General features: G+C 44.0%; 1 pseudogene; it reads right to left on the minus strand.

The window, feature by feature from the left end:
• Window positions 1–2884: 2884 nt before the first annotated feature.
• On the minus strand, window positions 2885–7338 carry LOC141121803 (uncharacterized; annotated as a pseudogene).
• Between the last annotated feature and the right edge of the window lie 179 nt (window positions 7339–7517).

Here is a 7517-nt window from a genome sequence, read left to right on the forward strand (position 1 = left end):
TATGTTGCAAATAGCAGTGGTGCGATCTGATGCACTTGTTTTAAAAAAGGCCCACACCAAAGATCTTTTGGAATAACGCGCAGAGACAGCAGCACCCTGCACATGCGGAGCTTTGCGGTGTGATGCAGTCAGTATGCTGCCCTTAGGCTGGCCCCTGGAGGGCATCCTGCCTCGTTGGTGATGTGCCTCCTCTCTCCTATCAGGCACCCACTGAGTCAGTGACCTCATTATCCCCTCCCTCCTCATCACTGGAGCAAACCTGGCAGTATGCTGCAGCAGGGGGAGCATGACTGCCAGATTGCTGTCCTTCTTGGGCACCCCCTCTGTGCTCACGTTGCTGCCTTCATCTAGCTCAGTATCATCATCAGAGCCTTCTAAACGCTGGGCATCCTCCTGGAGCATGTACCCAACACTGGTCAAACAGTTCGAGGGACTTCTCAGGAGGACAAGGTGGGGCTAGGGAAGGAGTCACTGATGCCATTGAGCCGAGGGAAGAGGCCGCATTGGCAGCTGCTTTGCCAGACAAAGTACCCTGAGCATGGGTGAGAGAGGATGAGGATGGCTTGGTCATCCAATCGACCAAGTCTTCCGCATGTGGCAGCTCAACACGGCCAGCTGCCGAAAAAAAAGGCCAAGCGTGTCCCACGGCCATGTGCTGATGAGGATGCACCGTCTCCACGACCAGCACTATTGCCTCTAGACACAGAGCCTGCTTGCCCTCTTTTATTGGCTTGTGACTGTCTGCCTCTCCTTGTTGGCCTTCCAGACATACTAATGGCCTGCAGTGAGATGTAGCTGCACTAAGCTGGGATAATATATATATATATATATATATACACACACACACACACACACACCGATACTGCAGCTAGCAAAATCAACTGGCTGCCTGTAGTATGAGAACACCACCAATCTTCTACAGGTAGCTTTAGCTGAACACTGTGCAGAGGTCGCACTACACTAACGTGTAAATAATGTAGCTGCCTGCGGTAGTAATAGGATCAGGAAAACACCACCAACCTTCTACAGATAGCTTTAGCTGAACACTGTGCAGAGGTCGCACTAGACTAACGTATAAATAATGTAGCTGCCTGCGGTAGTGATAGGATCAGGAAAACACCACCAACCTTCTACAGAAAGCTTTAGCTGAACACTGCAGAGGATGCACTACAGTAACGTTAAAATAATGTAGCTGTCTGCGGTAGTGATAGGATCAGGAAAACACCACCAAGCTTCTACAGGTAACTTTAGCTGAACACTGTTCAGAGGACGCACTAAACTAACTTGTAGCTTTAGCTGAACACTGTGAGGAGGACGCACTACACTAACTTGTAGCTTTAGCTGAACACTGTGAGGAGGATGCACTACACTAACTTGTAGCTTTAGCTGAACACTGTGCACTACACTAACTTGTAGGTTTAGATGAACACTGTTCAGAGGACGCACTACACTAACTTGTAGCTTTAGCTGAACACTGTGCAGCTGTAAATACTGTAACAACACAAGCCTGCCTGTCAGTAAGAAGGTAACAGGAATGGATCTAGCTAAACTGAATACAGTGTATATATATATATATATATATATATATATATACACACATACACACACACACACACAACACCTGGGATGCATATATATATACACAATACACTGTAAGTGCAGCTAACTAACTTGTAGCTTTAGCTGAACACTGTGAGGAGGATGCACTACACTAACTTGTAGCTTTAGCTGAACACTGTGCACTACACTAACTTGTAGCTTTAGATGAACACTGTTCAGAGGACTCACTACACTAACTTGTAGCTTTAGCTGAACACTGTGCAGAGGTCACACTACACTAACTTGTAGCTTTAGCTGAACACTGTGAGGAGGACGCACTACACTAACTTGTAGCTTTACCTGAACACTGTGCACTACACTAACTTGTAGCTTTAGATGAACACTGTTCAGAGGACGCACTACACTAACTTGTAGCTTTAGATGAACACTGTGAGGAGGATGCACTACACTAACTTGTAGCTTTAGCTGAACACTGTGCAGAGGTCACTAAACTAACTTGTAGCTTTAGCTGAACACTGTGAGGAGGACGCACTACACTAACTGTAAATAGTCTAGCTGCCTGACTGTGGTACTAATAGGATCAGAAGAACACCAGCAATTTTATTCAGGTAGCTGTAAATACTGCAAAAACACAAGCCTGCCTGTCAGTAGGAAGATAATAAGAGGAGCAGATCTAGCTAAACTGAATACAGTGTATATATATATATATATATACACACACACACACACACACACACACACACTGTAAGTGCAGCTGACTGACTGTCCTGCCTAATCTATCTAACTTAAATCAAATGACACTGTCTCTTTGTCTCTGTCTCTCAATGCCGGAACACACTACACAGGGCCGCCGTGCAGGCAGCCTTATATAGTGTGGGGCGTGTACTGAACCTCCTGAGCCATAATTGGCCAAATAGACCCTGGCTTTGGCCAATTACAGCTCTCTCTACAGACGGCGCTGTGATTGGCCAAGCATGCGGGTCATAGTGCATGTTTGGCCAATCCTCAGCCAGCAATGCACTGCGATGCCGCAGTGAATTATGGGCTGTGACACGCCACACAAGTTTGGCGCAAACGGCCCATATCATTCCCAATTCGGCGAACGGGCGAACAGACGATGTTCGAGTCGAACATGGGTTCGACTCGAAAACGAAGCTCATCCCTACTCCCCAGGACATGATATTTAACCAGTTCAGCTCTTTGGAGGTACATAGTACACCCAGAGAGTGAAGGGTTAATCACATGCTGATGGTGGCAGTAGCAGTGCTTGTTTTCTTCAGCCAGCTCCAAGCTGCACAGTAAGAGTGATCCGGGGGGCTTTATAGCTGGCTTGTCCCAGTCACACTGTGGCCTTCATGATGTTGTTTGTTCACTAAGGTTCTCTAACAAACCTCTGAGGGCTTCACAGAACAGCTGTATTTATAATGAGATTAAATTACACACAGGCAGACTATATTTACTAATTAAGTGACTTCTGAAGGCAATTGGTTCCACTAGATTTTAGTTAGGGGTATCAGAGTAAAGGGGGCTGAATATAAATGTCCTCCACACTTTTCAGATATTTATTTGTAAAAAATGTTGAAAACCATTTATCATTTTCCTTCCACTGCACAATTATGTGCCACTTTGTGTTGGTCTATCACATAAAATCCCCAAACAATACATTTACGTTTTTTGTTGTAACATGACAAAATGTGGAAAATTTCAAGGGGTATGAATACTTTTTCAAGGCACTGTATATCGTTCAGTGTGTACCTGCATAAAGGTACAGGGGCACACTGAACACCCAGCACATGTTTAGATTATACGGACAGTCTGCAGGGGTCTTGCATAGCACCAGCCATCAGCACATCATGGCTGCAATGCTTTCCAGGATCCTAAAAAAAATAGCAAATTAACATTTTTTTCCTGCAGAAAATGTGCTTTTTTTTTTAATAAAAGTTGAACTTCTCCTTTAACAGAGCGGACACCGGAGCATGATTTGTCTGTTCAGCATGCACTTGTACTGAGTAGCCAAGTTATAAAAGCCCCCGACATTCCTAAAAGCCCCTCAGATTCATATATGGTTTTGGTTAAAATTGTTTTTTATTTTATCAGGACAACTAGATTGTCATAAGGGACAAGGAGTTTGTCACCCTGATTTAGTCCCTTGGACAAGTAGTATTTTTTTTTTTTTTTATTTCAGCACGTCTGGAACTGTTTCTTACATGATGAAGATCAGCCATGGAGTATATCTGAGGTGTATATCAGGGTGTGCTTCTTCCCCACATGAGAGCTGTGATGTCCAGCAACATGCATATAGAAGACATTTCCCACACTCAAGGCACTAATACACCTCAAGGGTTGTGTGGGATCCCTGATGTACAGGAAGACAGGACTTCAGTGACTAACATTTCCCTCACTTAGGACAGGAAAGTAGCTTCTCCCCGTGTGAGATCTCTGGTGCCTAGAAAGATCATACTTCTGTGAGTAACATTTCCCACACTCAGGACAAGAATACGGCTTCTCCCCGTGTGAGATCTCTAATGTCTGCAAAGACTGGACTTCACTGAAAAACATTTCCCACACTCAGGATAGGAATACGGCTTCTCCCCGTGTGAGATCTCTGATGTCTGCAAAGACTGGACTTCACTGAAAAACATTTCCCGCACACAGGACAAGAATATGGCTTCTCCCCTGTGTGAGATTTCTGATGTGTATAAAGATGGGAATTCTGCAAAAAACATTTCCTGCACTCAAGACGGCAATACGGCTTCTGCCCCGTGTGAGATCTCTGATGTATGTAAAGACTTCAATGAAAAATATTTCCCGCACTCAGAACAGGAATAGTTTTTCCCCCGTGGGAGACCTCTGATGTTTTACAAGGTCTGATTTTCCAATAAAACATTTTCCACACTTAGGACAGGAATAGGGCTTCTCCCCCGTGTGAGATCTCTGATGTATGACAGCGTCTGATTTTTGTACAAAACATTTCTGGCACTCAGGACAGGAATACGGCTTCTCCCCTATGTGAGATTGTATATGAACATTAAGATTGAATTTCGAACTGAAACATTTCCCGCACTCAGGACAGAAATACGGCTTCTCTCCTGTGTGAGATCTTTTATGCACCTTAAGATTGGATTTAGAATGGAAACATTTCCCGCACTCAGTACAGGAAAACCTCTTATGTGTTGGAAGGACGGCACCGTCCCTCACAGTCTGAGGTTCCTCAGGATAAGAGGAATACGATGGTCCATCTACACTGTTTGGTGCTGGATGGACATTTGAGGTAGTCGGATTTTCTCCTGGACTATACTGTGTGATGTCCTCATCTTCTACTTTACAGTCTGGAGACAAAGTGAGACAATCCTCTGAGGTTTTCCTCATCTCCCGTCCATCTACTAAAATAGGAATAAAAAGATTATTATTAGACATGAGCAGATTGGTTCCCCTAAACCAGGACTCCTCCCACATCAGGCAGCTTTGTCTCTGAGGATCTTACAATTCCACCCTCAAGGTAACTAGTCAATGGGTCCTCTGATCTCCTACCAGTTAATTTCTTTATTCATGGACCTTAGTCAGAGAGTGAGGAAACAAGAACTGTCTTTTATAGGAGTGACAGTGATGAGGGGATTATAGGACGAGTGTCCCCACCCCCTCTATCACTAATTGCCATCTTCCCAACACAAGAAGTCCTGCACTTCCTTATTTAGTCCATGATTTAGTCATGAATAACAGCGGGGCTGAGCCCCACCAGAGGTCAGAGAGTGTGGATGAAGGGAGAACATCCAAGATGAAGGTGGACTGATCCTGAAGACCACCATCATTGGGTTATTGACTCCTCCCTCATTATCACTTTCTGTTTAAGGTTCCAAAATTTGAGGATGGTTTCACATTATTATGAACATGTAAAAGTCTGTGCTCCAATCAAATCATCAGATACTGTATAACATATCAAGGTGGTAGAAAATGGTAGCAACAAACGAGAATTCATATTATGTTTATATATAACAGTTGGTAGAGGGTAGAAATATGTTATGGACAACATATTGTAAACGATACAGCAGACAGGACTATATAGTTTCAGAATGATGTAATGTATAACATAGAGTATATAGTGCCAGGGTCAGGGGTATGTAAAGTGCAATATAAATTCTATAGTGTAAGGGTCAGGACTCATTGGTATTCAGTAATCAGTGGAAGCTTAAATGTTTACTTGAGACAAGTTGCAGAGGTCCCACACCGCTGCCTCCCATCTCCAGAGACTGCACTGTGACTTGTGTCTGAGACTATACAGACATATGCAGCAAACAATAGAGCAAGTAATCCTGGGAGAATTGCTCTATTAGAGATCTTGCTAGACCTGGGCATGAGAAAGAAGACCCAAAACACATGCCCAAGATGGCCAGGTTAGAGCATGGCGAAAATCAACATTTTGCTGCCAGCTGCACCCCAGAATTTCCATAAGTCCAGTCTAGATACATAAATTGTGTCTAAAGCACAAAGAATGAAGATTATCACCTAGTCCCCGCCCTACTCTGGACCAATCAGTGAGCAGTATGGGTGGAGGAATGTATTTAGTGTTAATGACCCACCTGTGCTGATCTCTGTAGGAGTGTCCTCCTCTATAAATGTCCCCGTTATTCCATCCTCCTCCATAGACTGCTGATCATCCCTCACATACATCTCTTCTTCTGTTTTAATCTCAAATTCAAATTGAATGAATCTCCACTCTAAATCAAGAAAATGAAAGTGAATATCATATGTAAAATATAAGCTTTATTATTGTGACATCACATGAAAAATCCACACATAATCTCTAGGAGTCCATGTTCTAGATGCTCTATCCCACCAACCTTGTAACAGTGAGGGATGGTGTGATCTTCCTGTGTGAAATCCCGGGAATACAGAGGACGGGGACATCTCTCTGGTGGGTTCCTGGTATTTGGTGGCTCCATCATATTCTTGTGTCCTTCTGAAAACTCCTCCATCACTCCATACTCCTTATCCTCCTCTTTATACTCTTCTTTACCACCAATATTATCACCCCTGAATCAGAACTACCAATAATTGTCAATCATCTACCTGATGATGGTGAGGGATGGTGTGATCTTCCTGTGTGGAATCCTGGTAATACAGAGGACGGGGATATCTCTCTGGTGGGTTTCTGTAGCTGGATGACTCCATCATGGTGTCCTGGTACAGATCTTTGTGTTCTTTTAGAAACTCTGACTCCTCCATCACCCCATCCTCATCACCCTCCTCTTTTATCTCTTCTTTAACTTCAATTTAAGAATCTCTTATGCCGCGTACACACGAGCGGACTTTACAGCAGACTTTGTCTGGTGTACTTTTCGACGGACTTTACGACAAACTTTCCGAATGAACGGACTTGCCTACACACAATCAACCAAAGCCTGACGGATTCGATGACATACGACCAGACTAAAACAAGGAAGTTCATAGCCAGTAGCCAATAGCTGCCCTAGCGTCGGTTTTTGTCCGTCGGACTAGCATATAGACGAGCGGACTTTTCGACCGGACTCGAGTCCGTCGGACAGATGTGAAACATGTTTCAAATCTAAGTCCGTCAAACTTTTGAGAAAACAAAGTCCGCTGGAGCCCACACACGATCGAATTGTCCGACGAAATCCGGTACGCCGGACCAAGTATGCCGTAAAGTCCGATCGTGTGTACGCGGCATTAGGTTTCCACTCTGAAAATATGATAAAAATGACATCAATTGTAACAATGCAGATAATGTACAGATCCTAATGAAACTATCAGTGATTGTTCCTCATCTATCTGATGATGGTGAGGGATGGTGTGATCTTCCTGTGTGGAATCCCGGGAATACAGAGGACGGGGACATCTCTCTGGTGGGTTCCCATTACTGGATCCATCTGTAGGAAACACACACACTGACTGAATACATTGTTTCTATGTGTTTATCAGATGATGGGGGATCTAGGTGG

Source organism: Aquarana catesbeiana, unplaced genomic scaffold (genome assembly GCF_042186555.1).
Source record: "Aquarana catesbeiana isolate 2022-GZ unplaced genomic scaffold, ASM4218655v1 unanchor232, whole genome shotgun sequence".
NCBI classification, from domain to species: Eukaryota; Metazoa; Chordata; class Amphibia; order Anura; family Ranidae; genus Aquarana; species Aquarana catesbeiana.